General features: G+C 42.9%; 1 protein-coding gene across 4 annotated transcripts in view; it reads left to right on the top strand.

Annotated features, from left to right (window-relative positions):
• Positions 1-2,668: 2,668 nt before the first annotated feature.
• The window catches only part of LOC140483624 (caM kinase-like vesicle-associated protein), a 155,025-nt gene continuing 140,608 nt past the window's right edge, over positions 2,669-17,085 (top strand). For 2 of the 4 annotated variants that reach the window (XM_072581912.1, XM_072581913.1), the window contains exon 1: positions 2,669-2,984. The gene's annotated coding sequence lies outside the window, so the exon portion shown is untranslated. Of the gene's footprint in view, positions 2,985-8,386; positions 8,406-17,085 lie in introns of those variants that run through there. The other 2 variants (XM_072581915.1, XM_072581914.1) reach the window with 2 other exon arrangements.

Raw genomic sequence — 17,085 nt, 5'->3', positions numbered from 1 at the left:
TGTTACCACCCCCAGTGTTGGGGTATGTAATGTAGCCTCCCCTAGTGTTGGGTGCATAATGTAGCCTCCCGAGTGTTGGGTGTGTAATGTCCCCTCCCATAATGTTGGGTGTGTAATGTACCCTCCCCCAGTGTTTGGTGTGTAATGTAGCCTCCCCAGTGTTCGGTGTGTAATGTACCCTCCCCCAGTGTTCGGTGTGCAAAGTAGCCTCCCCAGTATTGGGTGTGTAATGTACCCTTCCCAGTGTTTGGTGTGTAATGTAGCCTCCCCCAGGGTTGGGTGTGTAATGTACCCTCCCCGAGTGTTGAGTGTGTACTGTACCCTCGCCAGTGTTGGGTGTGTAATGTTACCACCCCCAGTGTTGGGGTATGTAATGTAGCCTCCCCTAGTGTTGGGTGCATAATGTAGCCTCCCGAGTGTTGGGTGTGTAATGTCCCCTCCCATAATGTTGGGTGTGTAATGTACACTCCTCCAGTGTTTGGTGTGTAATGTAGCCTCCCCATTGTTGGGTGTGTAATGTACCCTCCCCCAGTGTTCGGTGTGCAAAGTAGCCTCCCCAGTATTGGGTGTGTAATGTACCCTTCCCAGTATTTGGTGTGTAATGTAGCCTCCCCCAGGGTTGGGTGTGTAATGTACCCTCCCCGAGTGTTGAGTGTGTACTGTACCCTCGCCCGTGTTGGGTGTGTAATGTTACCACCCCCAGTGTTGGGTATGTAATGTAGCCTCCCCTAGTGTTGGGTGCATAATGTAGCCTCCCGAGTGTTGGGTGTGTAATGTCCCCTCCCATAATGTTGGGTGTGTAATGTACGCTCCTCCAGTGTTTGGTGTGTAATGAAGCCTCCCCAGTGTTGGGTGTGTAATGTACCCTCCCCCAGTGTTCGGTGTGTAAAGTAGCCTCCCCAGTATTGGGTGTGTAATGTACCCTTCCCAGTGTTTGGTGTGTAATGTAGCCTCCCCCAGGGTTGGGTGTGTAATGTACCCTCCCCGAGTGTTGAGTGTGTACTGTACCCTCGCCCGTGTTGGGTGTGTAATGTTACCACCCCCAGTGTTGGGTATGTAATGTAGCCTCCCCTAGTGTTGGGTGCATAATGTAGCCTCCCGAGTGTTGGGTGTGTAATGTCCCCTCCCACAATGTTGGGTGTGTAATATACGCTCCTCCAGTGTTGGGTGTGTAATGTATCCACCCCCAGTGTTGTGTATGTAATGTAGCCTCCCCTAGTGTTGGGCATGTAATGTACACTCCCCCGGTGTTTGGTGTGTAATGTACCCTCCCACAGTGTTGGGTGTGTAATGTACCCTCCCCAGTGTTTGGTGTGTAACGTACCCTCCCCCAGTGTTGGGTGTATAATGTACCCTTCTCGCGTATTGTGTGTGTAATATACTCAACCCCAGCTGGGTGTGTACTGTACCCTCCTTCGTGTTGGGTGTGTAGTGTACCCTCCCCCAATGGTGAGTGCGTAATGTACCCTCCTCAGTATTGGGCTTGTAATGTACACTCTCCTGTGTTGGGTGTGTAATGTACCCTCTCCTGTGTTGGGTGTGTAATGTACCCTCCACCAACTGTTGGGTGTGTAATGTAGCGTCCCCAGTGTTGGAGCGTGTAATGTACCCTATTCCAGTGTTGGGTGTGTTATATACCTTCCCCAGTTTTGGGTGTGTAATGTACCTTCTTCAGTGTTGGGTGTTAATGTACCCTCCTCTGTGTTGGGTGTGTAATGTACCCTCTGCCAGTGTTGGGTGTGTAATGTACCCTCCCCCAGTGTTCGGTGTGCAATGTATCCTCCCCCAGTATTGGGTGCGTAATGTATCCTCCCTGAGTGTTGCGTGTGTAATGTAGCCTCCCCAGTGTTAGGTGTGTAATGTACCTTCCTACAGTGGTGTTGGGTGTGTAATGTAACCTCCCCAGTATTAGTTGCATAGTGTATCCTCCCTGAATGTTGCCTGTGTAATGTAGCCTCACCAGTGTTGGGTGTGTAATGTACCCTCCCACAGTGTTGGGTGTGTAATGTAACCTCCCCAGTTTTGGGTGTTTAATATAGCCTCCCCCAGTGTTGGGTGTGTGACGTACTCAACCCCAGTGTTGGGTGTGTACTGTACCCTCCTTAGTGTCGGGTGTGTAATGTACCCTTCCTCAGTGGTGAATGCGTAACTTACCCTCCTCAGTATTGAGTGTGTAATGTACACTCCCCAGTGTTTGGTGTGTAATGTATCATCCTCCGAGTGTGGGGTGTGTAATGTACCCTCTCCTGTGTTGGGTGTGTAATGTACCCTCCACCAAATGTTGGGTGTGTAATGTAGCGTCCCCAGTGTTGGAGTGTGTAATGTACCCTATTCCAGTGTTGCATGTGTTATATACCCTCCCCAGTGTTGGGTGTATAACGAACCCTCCCACAGCGTTGGGTGTGTAATGTACCCTCCCCCAGTGTTGAGTGTGTAATGTACTCTCCCCCAGTGTTGGGTATGTAATGTACCCTCCCCCAGTGTTTGGTGTGTAATGTACCTTTCCCCGAGTGATGGGTGTGTAATGTACTTTCCCCCAGTGTTGGGTGTGTAACGTACCCTCCCCCCAGTGTTGGGTGTGTAATGTACCGTCCCCTAGTGTTGGGTGTCGAATGAACCATCCCCCTCCTCAGTTTCTGCCTCATCGTTTGCAGTCAGTGTATACCCAGCCTGCGCTGCACCGCTCTGCCTCTCGCTGGTCTCTCTCTGAGTAACAGTGTTCGCCTGACTCAGTCTCGTACTGACTCAAACACCATCCAGCGACTGATCGGAGAGCAGCACATGTGGCTCGCTGAAGAGACTGATGCTCATGGTTCGCAGGATAGTGGTCCATTTGGAGCAACTTACTTCTCATCCAAACAGAGCAGAGAACTCGCTAAAGGGGTCTCCAATCACTTTGATCTGCTCTTATAAATAACACAATCTTGGGACACGTTTAACCGGACAGCTGCCGCAGGAATTAGACCACACATCCACCACACAAAGTAAGTATTATATCTCGGTGTGCTGTCACAGGTTTGCAATGTGCTAGCTGCAAACGTTGTCTGTAAGCTCTTAGGTTAAAAGCGGCAATCTAAAATACCATTTAACGTTGACTCATTTTGAGTTAGGTTTTGGCTAAAAATTTTCCAAACGTGTCTGGTGACCAATGCTGGGGCTGTTGCCGTCATGCTCCCAGTTTGGGCTGGATTCAGTTTGTGTGTGTGTGTTGTCTCTTATACATTGAAACAAAGTTGGAACGTACAAAGCCGGAGGAGCTGTCATTCTGTTTGGAAACGTGTTTAAATGGGAAGAAAATTCCGCTGAAAGAAAATTGTGACTGAGTCAAAAAATCGAATTGTTGTTGCAGTGTGATTGTGGACTGGTCCAGACGACACAGCGGATTGTTTTGTTTTAAATCCTCTTATTTTCAAAATATTCTAACAGATGGACCTATTTTTTTTTTAAAAAATGAACTTCCACTGATAGCAATCCAGATTTTGTTTTTTTTGTCAGAACTGTGTTGGGGTTTAAATGTGTTACATGGATGAAGAGAACTCGACTGTGCAACAGCACCCTCGTCTGCATAAAGTAGTTACTGACAGAGTTACAGTGGACAACACTTTGCTCTGGGGGTGCCAGTGAAAAATACATCTACTTAGTCAGTTTTGGTGTGTTTGCACGTGTGTGTTTGTGTGAGGGGCTGGATTTTTGGGACATGTATTCCTTGTTAAGATTTTCCACAGCAAAAGTCAAGTTCCGGCTGAACGGTTATTTAGCTTTGATTGTCGCCCCTATTTAATTTGGAGAGGTAGTGTGCGTAAAGAACAGAGCTTAATTCCTCACTATTACATAATACTGCGGAGATCTGGAATGTGCCGGCGCCAGATTTCACATCATCGCCCCCACTCCCCTCCCCAAAATCTGGACACACTTCTGAGGTTACCTTTATTTGTTACTTTTCCAAGATCAGGGAGAGGCGAGCTGATCTTTATTTTTCGTATTTTGTCAGTCACAATTTTCGTCCTGACGAGTTGAACGCTTGCTGCTTTTGGAGCTGCACTTTATAATGTTACTCTTGAGTTCACAAATGCTCCATTCTGGACACAATTGTCCAGCTACATGGCCGACAGATAGCCTTTCCTCGCAGCTTGTCATTAGCAAGAACGTCCCAGTGTGTTCCTAGGTCCAAAGATACTTCATTCTTCTGGGTTGATCCATTCCAGTCTGTGTTAGCCTTCACATTTAGTTTCATTTCCTAAACCGAAACCCCAAACTGTTACCAAAGATTCCTTCCTCCCTCACTTGTGTCACATTTTGTGTCTTCCAATGTTTCCCATTCCATTTCAATAGCGCGCTGACTGTTTGAGGATATAACTGTGATTTAACTGAGCTGTTTATTCTTCCCTAATCTAACACTCCCAGCACTGACAAAAATAACAGCGTTTCATTATATTCAGCTTTAAACACAGAGGGACTGTTTTGTTTTGGAGAATATTTGTAATTTGTGTATTTGCAAAAGAAAGGCTAAATATTTTCACATCTGATATCATCTACTGCAGCGACAAAGAACCTGATCATTAAATGTATTTTAGTTTGGGGGTTTACCAATAAATAAAGGATTTATCAATGTAACTGGGAGAAGATAAACTGAAGGCGAGTTTACATAGCTGCTGTCGTTCTGGTTTGGAAGCTGACCTGAAAAGTAAAGTGGAGGAAATACGTTATGAAGTGGGCAGGTTTGGTCTCAAATCCCCTTTATTGATCCTTCAGAATGTGTGCCTGTTTGGGGACGAGTATATGGGGGGGGGGCATGAGTTAAATGTTTCCCTGGGCTTCATGTGCCACTTCCACCAGCCCCTGACTCAAATTAATGACCAGCTACAGAATAAATCTTCTTTAGGGTGCAGTGACAATTTGCTGGAAGTCATAAATATTTTAATCCCTGTGGTTGGAATTACTTCATAAAAGCTACACAGTAAATCCGATGGTTGAAATGTTATAATCAGATTGCCTTTGAACATCCCTTCCACCTTTATTTTGTTCTCAACCAGTGCAGAGGGTCACTTCTGAAAGATAATTCGGTTTTTCTCAAGTTGAGTTGTATAAATGCCTTGTTTTATGCTCCAGAGAAGCTTGCAAATGATGGTGATATGACTAATAAAATTCCTGTTTTAAACTGGGAAATCTAGCTGTTTCTGATGATTTTAAATATTTTTTAAAAGTCCTGTATGTGACCTTTATTCTCCATTATGCTTGTCAATTGTAGTCAGGTGCAATGACCCAGATTAGTCATTGTCACTTATCACAGAAACCTTAGGTCAACTTTTAAGTACACTGCACTGCATACGTTCAGATAAGAAAGAGGTGCTGAAATGTGGCATTTTTATCAGTGGAAAGGTGATTTGCAAATTCTTTTTTATCTTTCTTCTGGTGATGTCTTTCTGGACTGTGCACTTTCCCAGAGTTTTCCCAATACTAATTTGAAAGAGAACACTAGCACTGTCAATTTTGCAATCTAACAGAATCTCAGTCTGAGCTTCCACACTCTTATTATAGGCATCGAATGTTCTCTTCAATGCTGCCCTGCTTCACTACACTTTGCAAACAGCTGTAGAATAAGAACAAAGTTGTATTTAGTTGGCTTCTTTTGGCAATAATAGGTCAGGAGATCATGATTTCACATGGCCTACATTACAATAGGACTTATGAGACAGGGTGGCCCATTTAAGTGAACAATTAACAAATGAGCAATTGCTGAAATAAAGTAAAAAAAGGTATTAATTTGCTCCTTAGGTAAATGTTGCAGCATGGAAAGTCACTCGACAGATTTCTCAAAATTAACTTTCAAATGTGTGACAGCAAACCCTTCAGTGGAAGCAATTTCTCAGTGCCGAAACAGTTTTTTAAAATGGAATAACTCATTTAAAGGCCGTCACTGATTTTATTGCATATTATTGATTTGTTACACTGTTCGAGACATGCAGGATAATAACAGACCAATTCTTGATTGAGCATAGATCTCCATAGGAAGAACACAACAATGGGCACACAAATAAGCTGATCATATGTCAAAGGAGATCTTGTCCATGGATAAGTTTTAAGCCTGATGTAATTGGGGTGATCTGAATGCCTTTCCTAGTTTTCTGTATCTCTTAGACAAGCAATTATTTCAAAATACTTAAAGTCTTAACTAACCTAACTTCCTGACTTGTAAATAGTGAACATTTTGTCTCTCGAGTGAATTGATTTTGTAAGGGATGGGGAAATGTATTTTGAATAATATTGGGCCAAATTATATTTAACATCACTTTCTACGCAGACAGCCGAAACTGCCAATTTGTCAGCTCTAGAGGTGAGGAAAGACTTAAAAAAAAAAGCAGGGAATAGCAGGAAGAAAATTTCCCTCCAATGTAATGATTTTTTTGCTTGCTTGGAGGACAGATGCAAATATTTTAAGATGAGTAATCTATATAATAAAAATACTAGCTTCGGTTTTTGCGCATAGACATTTTCAAAGATATGATGTTTGCAAGAGAATCAGTCACATCTGAATGATAACTTGTGTTTATATGACATCTTCTAATTTAATAAAACACAGTGGGTCACTTCACAGTGACATTATGGAACAAAATATGACAACAAGCCATGTCAGGAGACATTAGGATTGATGACCAAAAGCTCAGTTAACAAGTCAAGCTACATCTGCTTATTATAGAAAGACAAATTCAATAGGTTGCTTGTGAATGAATTTGGAAAGTGAAAAGGTGTTGACAGTTCCTTAAGTGGAAGCTGATGCAATATTTCATACTTCTTGTGGGACACCTTTTTATAAGATGCTTCTAATCCATGTGACAGAATGAATTGTATAAAAACTGATGGCGTTGCGAGAGGTCTGAGAGATGTCGTATCTTTTTCACTTCTTCTGACCGAACAACATTGCTGATGCCTTTTTGGAGTCCAGCAAACAATTGTGTGAGTGACCAAAAACAGAGACTTCCACCTAAGAAATAGTTGCTGATAAAATAGGTTTTAATAACAAATTAGTGTTGTTTTCTTTTTAAAAAAGTATTGGACAAATTTTATGAAACCCACTTAGCCATCAAATGTGCAAGAGGGGCGATAGTGAAACCTTTATGACTTTGTTTCCGATCTGTCTTGCCATTTGTTGGGAAAAGCTGGTCAAATGATAGACCCTTCTGCCGCAGTAGGTCAGCAATATCAGATACGGGAGAAGCAATGACAGAGAAACAGCGTCTTTGCGAAGAGTAGTGAGGGTGTTAACTCACCGAGGCTGAGATAGACTGATGGGGACGGAGATGCAAAAATATCAAACAAAATATGGAATGCAATGGAGTAGGATTGTAAATTCCTTCCTTGTGATTGACAGATAACTAACAACTGGTGCATGAGTCCATGCACTTGTACGCATTTTATAGGGGCATTTGGAAATTGTAGTCTTGTTTATCCCAATGCTAAAAAGCTAAAACCTCATTTCTAGCTCATTATTCTATTTGAGGGTATCATTATCAGCACATCACTAATCAAAATTGAAGTGGTGCAGTTTTTATTGTACTAGAACAGTAATGAAGAGGAAGGTGTGCATTTACAGAGCATATTGTCAAGTCACTCAGTGAAGTTTAAGGATGCTTCATGAGGAATGAATTGATTTTGACGTGTAGTGACTTCTCACTTGTAAGCAAAGACAGCAACTATCCCACAAATCGTAATGAGCTGACTGGTGGATGAATCTGTTTTCAGTGTGTCGGCTTAAAGGTCAGGCGGCTGTTGGGGATTGTCAAAGCCAGGCACTTGTCTGGCATGATTATTATCTGCTAGTTATCATTTCAAAGCTCGGAATGTGTCCAGGTCTTTCTGCATGGAGGTACAGACTGCTTTGTTATCCGAGGAATTGCAAATGGTACTAATTATGGCACAGTCATCAGCACACATCCCCATTCTGACGATGCGATGGAAGGAAGATCATAGAGGAAGCACCTGAAGATGGTTGGGCTGAAGACACTGATGCAAAACCCTCACGATCTCCTGGGACTGAGGTGGTTGCCCTCCAATAGCCATATTTTTGTTGTCTTGTGCTGATGTCTCCAGCCAGCTTCGTACTGCCCTGCCTTGATTCCCACTGACTTCAATTTTGCCAGGGTCTCTTGATGCCACATTGTCAGGAGATGCCAATCCTGTTCTGATGGAATGAGCTTGGATTAAGGCAAAGCCAAGCTCTGGAGCAAATTCCTCAATACTACAGCCGGGATGTTGTTTAAGGCCCGTAGCCTTTGCTGTCCGCAGTGCCTTCAGCCATTTCTTTATCGCTTGGAAGTAATCAAGTTGTGTGAAGACTGGTGTCTCTGTTTCTGACAACCTCAGGAGGAGACTGATAGAGATTATCTACCTGGCATTTCTGGTGGAAGGTTACTGCAAATTCCTCAGCCTTGTTTTTGTACTCGTGCAATGGGCTCTGCTATCATGAGATATTATGCAGTCTTCTCCTTCAGTTATTTATTTAGGATGCCCGCTATCATTCAACACTGGATGTGGAAGGATTGCACATTGATTTTTGGAACAGCTAACTTTGTCAACAACAAATTTAATTCCACTGTTTAGCCTTGAGTCTTAGGTTACCGGGTTGGTGCTCTGTTTTATTTGGGAATACCACACAATGCTCCGGACCTCTTGTCTTACATTTCTCATTGAATCAAGATCTGGTCCTCTGGCTCGATAGTGATGGTAAAGTGAGCAATTTGTCAGTTCTTGAGCTTACAGGTTGTGGTGAAATATGATTCTGCAGCACTTTATGGATGCTCAGTTTTGAGCTGCTAAATCCAGACTGAATCCATCCCATTTAGCACATAGTGCCATACCACATTGCTTTCACTAAGGAGGGCTATAGGAATCAATATCTCGGGCTACAGGAATCAAAGGGTATGGGGAGAAACTGGGAAAAGGATACCGAGTTGGATGATCAGCCATGATCATATTGAATAGTCTTGGAACACTGAATGGCCTACTCCTATCCCTACATTCTATATTTCTAACACGATAGAATGCCTTCAGTGTGAAGATGCAGATTTGTCTTCACAAGGACCACGTGTTGGTTATTCCTGTCAGTACAGTCATGGAATCCTCTACAGTGTGGAAGCAGGCCATTCGGCCCATCAAGTTCACACCAACCCTCCAAAGAGCATCCCACCCAGTCGTGAGCAGTTTATCTGTGACAGGCAGATTGGGGAGGATGAAACCAATTCGGTTTTGTCTTCATGTTTGTTTTCACATCACCTGCTGTGAGCTTAATTCAGCAGATAGGTCCTTAAAGATTTAGCCAGGACATTGGTGGTATACTGGGTCACCCTTAGGGGTGGACACTAGGGGAGACAATTGGTGATAGTCTACAGGAGGTTTCCTTGCCCAGTTGGCCAAATGCCAGGATAGTCCAGAGTCAATATTGAGTACTTCGAGAGCCACTGATCCCTGACTGCAAACCACTGTGCTGCCACCTCTGGTGTCCTGCCAGTAAGACAGACGTACCCAAAAGTGGTGGACAAAGAATCTAGGATTTTGCTTGATGGGTATAATCATGTGAGCTTGACCATGTCAAGCTGTCCATGGGACCAGTCTCCCAACACTGGCACATCCCCAATGTTGGTGAGACAAGTTTGCCGGGCCGCATAGGCTGAGAGGGCCTTTGGTTGCCTCTCAGGTGCCTCCAACTTGGTGGTCTGTTCTGTTTTATTTTTTTAGAAGAGGTTTTTAAAGCAGTCTGATGCAAATGCATAGGAACGTTGAGAGTCAAACACATTGCTCTGGGCATGGAGTCTCAAATAGACCAGACCAGCTCAGGACACCAGATTGACAGCTGTAAAGCCCACTGATGAACAAGATGGGTTTTAGATGTCATTATGATAGCCATCTTCTGACCTTACCATCTTCTAAAATCAGCCTTACCGTGTGTTGACACTATTAGAGCTAGCTTTTGTCTGACATCTGACATTTGGGATTATGCATTAAGTATTGAGCTCAGTGCAGAAGTATTCCATTCACTAGCACTGGGAGCCTTTATTTGACACGGCATTCACAGGCGTTGACAATCTTTACACGACAACAGCAAAATTAATGCTCCTTTTAAACAAAATATAATTGAATTGGCATGTCAGAGTCTAGTACTTGAGGATTCTTCTTTGAAGTAGAACTGCAGGAGGTCCTAATCAAATAAAATTTACTGTGTGAGTCAGATTAAAGAAAGTGATACAATGAAGCAGGTGATGTTTAAACCATGCTCAAAATGGCTACCAGCCCTTACTTACATAACTACTGTCACTAATTCACTGTGTGTGGAAATTGAAATATTGTGTTTTTTTCTACAAAAATGAAAATCTTTTTCTAATCTTTACACAAGGGTTGGAGAGCTGCACTCCCAGCCCCTCACTGCACTCCAGAGTATAACTATTCAGATCAACCCCTTATGGAGTCATGATATCACCATGGTAACATTCAGTGGGGGGGGGGGGAGGTTTCTAGTTAGAGAGAGGAGACTGAAAGTTGGAAGTGAGTCGATCCCCTTCCACACTAGGAAGATCTGAGGTTCAGTCAGTAGTTTGTCCTTATGTAACTGTTTCCAGTCAAGCCAATTACATTGGGTGTCAACATTGACTTCAATGCCTTCAATCTAAGGGAAGGGTATCAGGAAGAGCTCCTGTTCTTGATTCTGTCCAGCTGAAAGATATGTTTCTCAGAGGATAACATTAGAGGACATGATTATGCTAAGCGGCGATGCCTTCTTTAGCAGAATAGCTTCCCAGTATTGTTTGGGATTCACACTTGAGGAGTAGCCACTTTTATGGAACTATGCCCAATGGGGGCCAGCACCTCCTGAGGAAAAAGGAGATAAAAATTTAATTTCTACTTAAAACCCAGTACTGTTTTCTCAAAAATCTCTCAAGAATTACTTGTCTTTACATAATGTCAAACCATATTTCAGAATTATCGCGGAGTATTTTTGCATACAAAGAGCTGTGCACAACGAATGTTGTTATTAAGGTTCTGTACTGGCAAATTTTAAGGCAGCATGATTTCCGAAACAGCACTGAGATGTGTGAGTGAGATCTAATGATGGCGCTGATGGTTGAGACAGTAAAGGGCAGAATATGCAAGAATAATGGTTTTGCAGAATGACTTGTTAGGTGTAATAATATGAGGTGGAATCAGAGATCTTTGTCAGAAATATTATTTGAAAATTGTAATCTTGCTGTTATAATTATCCCAGGACACCTGTTGAAATTGTAAAGTGTGACAGGCTGGTAAATTAACTTTAGTGAATGCACAGCTGAGCAGGTGCTGTGTATATTGCTCCATGTATTCCTCCATTCACTAATGTGAAAATCTGTCATTGTCTGATATTTCATGCTTTATGCATAATGTAGGAGGAAATTGTACGCCAAAGATGATGTCTTGTTTCTCCATCTTTTTTGTTAAATTCAGCAAAAATTTCAGTGAGGTATTTCAATATTCAAGCCTGTGAATCTGCAATTGTCAAGTGCGTGGCTCTTAAACAGAACTTCAAACGTATCATTTGTTTTAATAGAGACAGGAAATTCTTCCTTATGTTCTGCGGCTCCAGTTTCTAATTCTTTGGTTCAAAACGCAAAGGCACCGATACACAGGGTGCCATATCGAACCTACTGCCAGATTCTAGATCGCTAGGAGAAAGTGAGGACTGCAGGTGCTGGAGGTCAGAGTCGAGAGTGTGGTGCTGCAAAAGCACAACAGGTCAGGCAGCATTTGAGGAGCAGGAGAATTGATGTTTCAGACATAAGCCCTTAATTTGGAATGCCCAAAACGTCGATTCTCTTGCTCCTCGGATGCTGCCTGACCTATTGTGCTCTTCCAGCACCACAGTCTCGACCCAGATTCTAGGTCACATAGAGTCATAAAAATGTACAGCATGGAGACAACTCAACCATGCTGACCAGATATCCTAAATTAATCTCATCCCATTTGCCAGCATTTGGTCCATATCCCTCTATAACTTTATTATTCATGTACCCATCCAGATGTGTTTTACATGTTGTAATTGTACCAACCTCCACGGCTTCTGCTGGTAGCTCATTACATACACAGGGAGAAAAAAGTGAGGACTGCAGATAACAAGAGTGTGGAGCTGGAAAAGCACAGGCAGCATCCGAGGAGCAGGAAAATCAACGTTTCAGGCATAAGGCCTTCATCAGGAATGAGTCTACATTCCATACACGGCATTCCATACACATACCATCCTCTGTGTGAAAAAGTTGCCCTTTACACTTCACATTTTATAATCTGTGTTCCTCTTTAGCTTAATGCCTTTTGTGGCATTAAAAAGGGTAAAAATACAAAGAAGATTTAAACTTTGTTGCATTGGCTTTCTTTGTGGCATAGCCTTTGCAAAACTGCTGATCTCTTAATCTACTTCCATTCTAAATGGACCTCATGAGGATTCTCACTAGGAATTATTGATTTTGTCGGGCCATCATGTAATGATCTGGACTTTTACTTTGTTGTGCTGTTTGCTTGCCATTTATATAATAGTTTGATGTTTCCTCTTAACTGCTGTTGCCATACAAGTTTCTACCTTCGATTTTGATACTGTATATGCAATTGATTCCAAACTGATTGAGAAAGAAGTAGAGAACGTATTGCAGCCCACTTGCTTCTGGAATTCATTGTGGTTCCTGAGTCTTTATTTCCTCAGGCACCCTGCCCTGGTAGGAAGCTTAAACTGATCCATTGAGCCTGCCTTCGCTAAGAACATTGGAATTGCTGAAGAAAATTGACCAAGTTCTGTCTAGTTTGTCTCTCACCAACCTGATTCCTCATTGTGTCACATCTCATAGGGTAGCGTACTGTAAATCAAGCCCTGCTATTGTCAGGGTCATCTCAAAAATTAAAGACTTTGTAATAATATGCAGAATTCCCCAACTCACCTGTCTCAGATCGATAGAAAGCATGGGCAAGGCTCTGCACTTCAAAAGAATTACTATTTATCACAAAATAAATAGATTTTAGTTATAGGTAAACACATATGACCCATTAACTTTTAACTATTAGTTAAAATTCCAACCACCTTATAAAAATTCCCCTGTACACACAGGCACGCACACAAAACTGGGAAGAATGTTCAGTGGTCCACGCTGTACAGCTCTGTGACTCTGTGTCCACAGGGTTCTCCGAGATGATCCCTTTGGCTTGCCAGGATCTCCAGGTGCTTTCACTTGCTTTCAGGAAGCACAGAGCGACTGCCTCAGAACTTACAAAGTCTCTGACTTAACGGCTTTAAAGCAATAGCCTATAGGGACTGGTCGGGGAGAATAAGTGGACTCTCTTCAGCTTTGAGGTGATTTTACTGCAGTTAAAAAGGTAGAAATCTCTTTTCCAGAGGTTCCAAGGCTTTGGATTATCTCATTCACACCTACAAGCTGCTGGGCTACCTGGTAGCCAATCATATAGTTGTTGGTCGGCAGAGGCTTTCGCTATTGACAACTGGATTACACTACAGACCAATCAGTTACTTGTTGCTGGTCAAATCTCATTTTGTACACACTTCCTGGTGCTAGTTTGTCTGCACCTAAATCTCTACTGCCAGTTGAAACAGTCTGGGCAGCTTGCTTTTAGTAGTACAGCAATCCCTTCCACAAGCTTTTTAAAAACTCTTTTAAAGGAGTCTTTTCTCAATTCGGTTTACTCTCAAAAACACAGAAAATGTTTAAAAAAATTTAAGTTGGCACACAATAGCATTGTTAATTCATACAGCAATAGATCTGACAGATAATCTCCAGTTGACACAGAAATGGTATATGAACAACCCCGTGATGAAAAGCATTAGTGATGACTATATGGACCCATTCACTCCTCACCATCCAGACAAAAACAGAAATTGCTGGAGAAACTCAGCAAGTCTGGCAGCATTTGTGGTAAGAAAACAGAATTAACATGTGGACTCCAGTGACCCTTCTTCAGAACTCTGCACTTGAAGTGTTAATCTGGCTTTCTCTCTTCAGATGCTGGCACACCTGCTGAGCTTCTCTAGCAATTTCTGCTCCTCTTCGGCATCCCCAGTTCATTGCTTTGAGTGCCTGTGGTGTTAGCGAGGGAGGCTCTGGGCTGGGGTTTGAGTGGGGGTGGGGAAACTGGAGGTGCTCTCCAATGAGCTCGGGAAGAGGCTTGCAGAAAGCCAAGCATCTCCCCTGTGCCTGCCCTCCTTGCCAATGCCGGCTTATGCAGGAAATGATGCCTGGTACTCTCAACAGTGTTTCCATTAATCACCCATTTCTGGGCATCAGCTGGCAGACTCTCTTGCCAAACACCATGCTTGCCGCTGGGAAAATTGTTGTGTAGACAAGGACAAGCAGATAGATGGTGGCCAGGTCAGACACTGGATTTAATAAGCCTTCCCCCTTCCAGACGATAGAAACAGTTAAAAACAACAGTAATACTTGGAAATTAACACATTGGTCACAACAGATTGATTGATTTGATTTATTGTCATGTGTACCTATGTAGAATGAAAAGCTTTGTTTGTGAGCAATACAGGCAGATCATACTAATCAAGGACATACAGATCATAGGGTGAAAAAGAACTCGGACAGAGTGAGGCATACAGGTTACACTGCACAGGATGTGCACAAGGCAAGATCAACGTTAACAAGGTCAACATTATTTGAAGTTAGAGAGTCCATTTGTCAATCTAATAACAGCAGGGAAGAAGTTGTTCCTGAACCTGTTGGTGCGAGTGTTCAAGCTTCTGTATCTTCTGCCGGATGGAAGAGGTTATAGGAGAGCATTACCAGGGTGGGAGGGCTCTTTGATGATGTTGGCAGCCTTTCCGCAGCAACGAGATGTGTAAATGGAAACCATGGATGGGAGGCTGGCTTCTGTGAAGGCCTGGGCTGTGCACCTAACCTCCTTACTGTCCTGAACAGAGCAATTGTCATACCAGGCCGTTATGTCCCCAGACATTATGCTTTCAATGGGGTATTTGTAGAAGTTGGTGAGGGTCCTTATGGACATGCCAAATTTCCTGAGCTGCCTGGGGAAGAAAAGGCATTATTGTTGTGCCTTTGGGAAGTCAGATGTCCCAGTTGAGGGACCTGTTAAATTGAACTCCTTGGGTTAAAAGTCATCCTTTCCTTCCCAAGTATGCCACACATTCCTCGGTATTGAATCCCAAACTGTTATTTACTGAAAGAAAGCTTGCAGCAAATACTAATCATCCATTTATAAAATATGAATCACACAACTTTCCATATATTACTCGCTGTAACCCTCTGACCTGTAGCTATATAGCCTACAGGATTTCCGTCTCTAGTTTTTGCAATGTGGAACCTGAAATTCCTTCAGCTTTCTCCAATGTACATGTGAGAGGAAATATTTTGTCAGTGATATATAATACCAGATAACCACAGTGAAAAGTAAATCAGAGTGTGTGGGGTGTGCTACCTATGGGGTGTAAACAGGGATGAAAACACCATAATATCAAAGACAGATTGCTAAGTTAGTATTTGTATGTGCTAACTGACCTCCCATGCCATTGCTGAAGGACAGCCCACAATCTGGAACCACAATGGGGATTTCTAATGTGAGGCCATTGCTTAGCTTTAAACCAAGGGGCACTGACTTAAAACACCATCCTAACAAGGTTGGCATTTATTGCCCATCTCAGTTACCCTGAAAAAGTGGTGGTGAGTCTCCTTTTATGTGAACTGCAGGACAGCTGAACAGCTTTGCTCAGGCCAGTTCAGCAAGGACAAGAGTCGCGCACTTGGTGTGTGTCACTTCATGGTGTTAAGCGTCAAGTCACGGAAAGCCAGATAGGACAAGGGTAGAAACTTGCTTAACCTGTGGGGTATTAGCTGAGCCAGGTTGATTTTTAAAAAAATTTATGACAAAGCCCAGGGATGTTTCTTGTCATGGCGGCCCAGGAATTTAGATTACTAAAAATAAATTGAGTAACTACTTTGCTAGTCGTTCAAAGTATTATTGCTGCATTTTTGGACATTTACTGAACTGAGAAATTTCAGGGTGCATGTTGCATTTGTCTTTATTGAAAAGTGTTGTAGAATCAGTTGATGGGGGAAGTATTTTCTGCCAATCATCCTTGAGAGAGTGATGAATAGAGGTTTAGAGGGATGTGGGCCAAACATAGGTAAATGAGATTAGTTTAGTTTGGGAATACCTGGTTGGCATTGACAGGTTGGACTGAAGGGTCTGTTTCTGCTATCTCTTTCTATGACTCAATAGCTATGTTAACGTGATCCACATTGTACAATCAGCAATGTAATATGAAACGATGCTCCTCTTTTATTCATTCACAAAGTGTAGAGAGCCGACATTTTCGCCCTCTCAAATACAATGAACGGCTTTCCAGGACTTAGAGGGTAAATAAGCATTTACCACATCGCTGTGGTCTGGAGTCACATATTGGCCAACTTGGGTCAGGCTGGTAGATTTCCTTCCCTAAAAGACACTGGTGAACCAATGATTTTCTTGCTAGTTTCCTGATTGCCATTACAGATTTCAAATAATTGAATTTAAACTCTTCAGCTGCCATGATGAGATTTGAATTCATATCTCATCAGTTCAAGTCTTTGAAGTACTGGCCCAGTGACATAATACTCTGTTACAGGGGGAAGCAGAAGTTGCCCAAAATGTTGGACCTACATTTCCCAGTAATTGTAGAATCCCTACAGTGTGGAAACAGCCATTTGGCCCAACAAGTTCACTCCAACTCTCCAAAGAGTATCCCACTCAAACCCATTCCACTACATTTCCCCGACTAATGCACCTAGCCAACACATCCCTAAACTCTATGGGCAATTTAGCATGGCCAATTCACCTAACCTGCACATCTTTAGATTGTAGAAGGAAACCAGCGAACCAGGAGGATACCTCTGCCGGCAATGTGCAAACTCCACACAGACAGTCGCCTGAAACTGAAATCGAACCCAGGTCCCTGGCGCTGTGAGGCAGCAGTGCCAACCACTGAGTCACTGAGCTGCCCAACCCTTTAATCTCTTTTAGTGCTATTCTAAATTTAATATAGAGTCTCAAAGGGGGCTAAAACTT

This window comes from Chiloscyllium punctatum, chromosome 12 (assembly GCF_047496795.1).
Source record: "Chiloscyllium punctatum isolate Juve2018m chromosome 12, sChiPun1.3, whole genome shotgun sequence".
NCBI lineage: Eukaryota > Metazoa > Chordata > Chondrichthyes > Orectolobiformes > Hemiscylliidae > Chiloscyllium > Chiloscyllium punctatum.
This window is presented reverse-complemented; position numbering and strand designations above follow the sequence as displayed.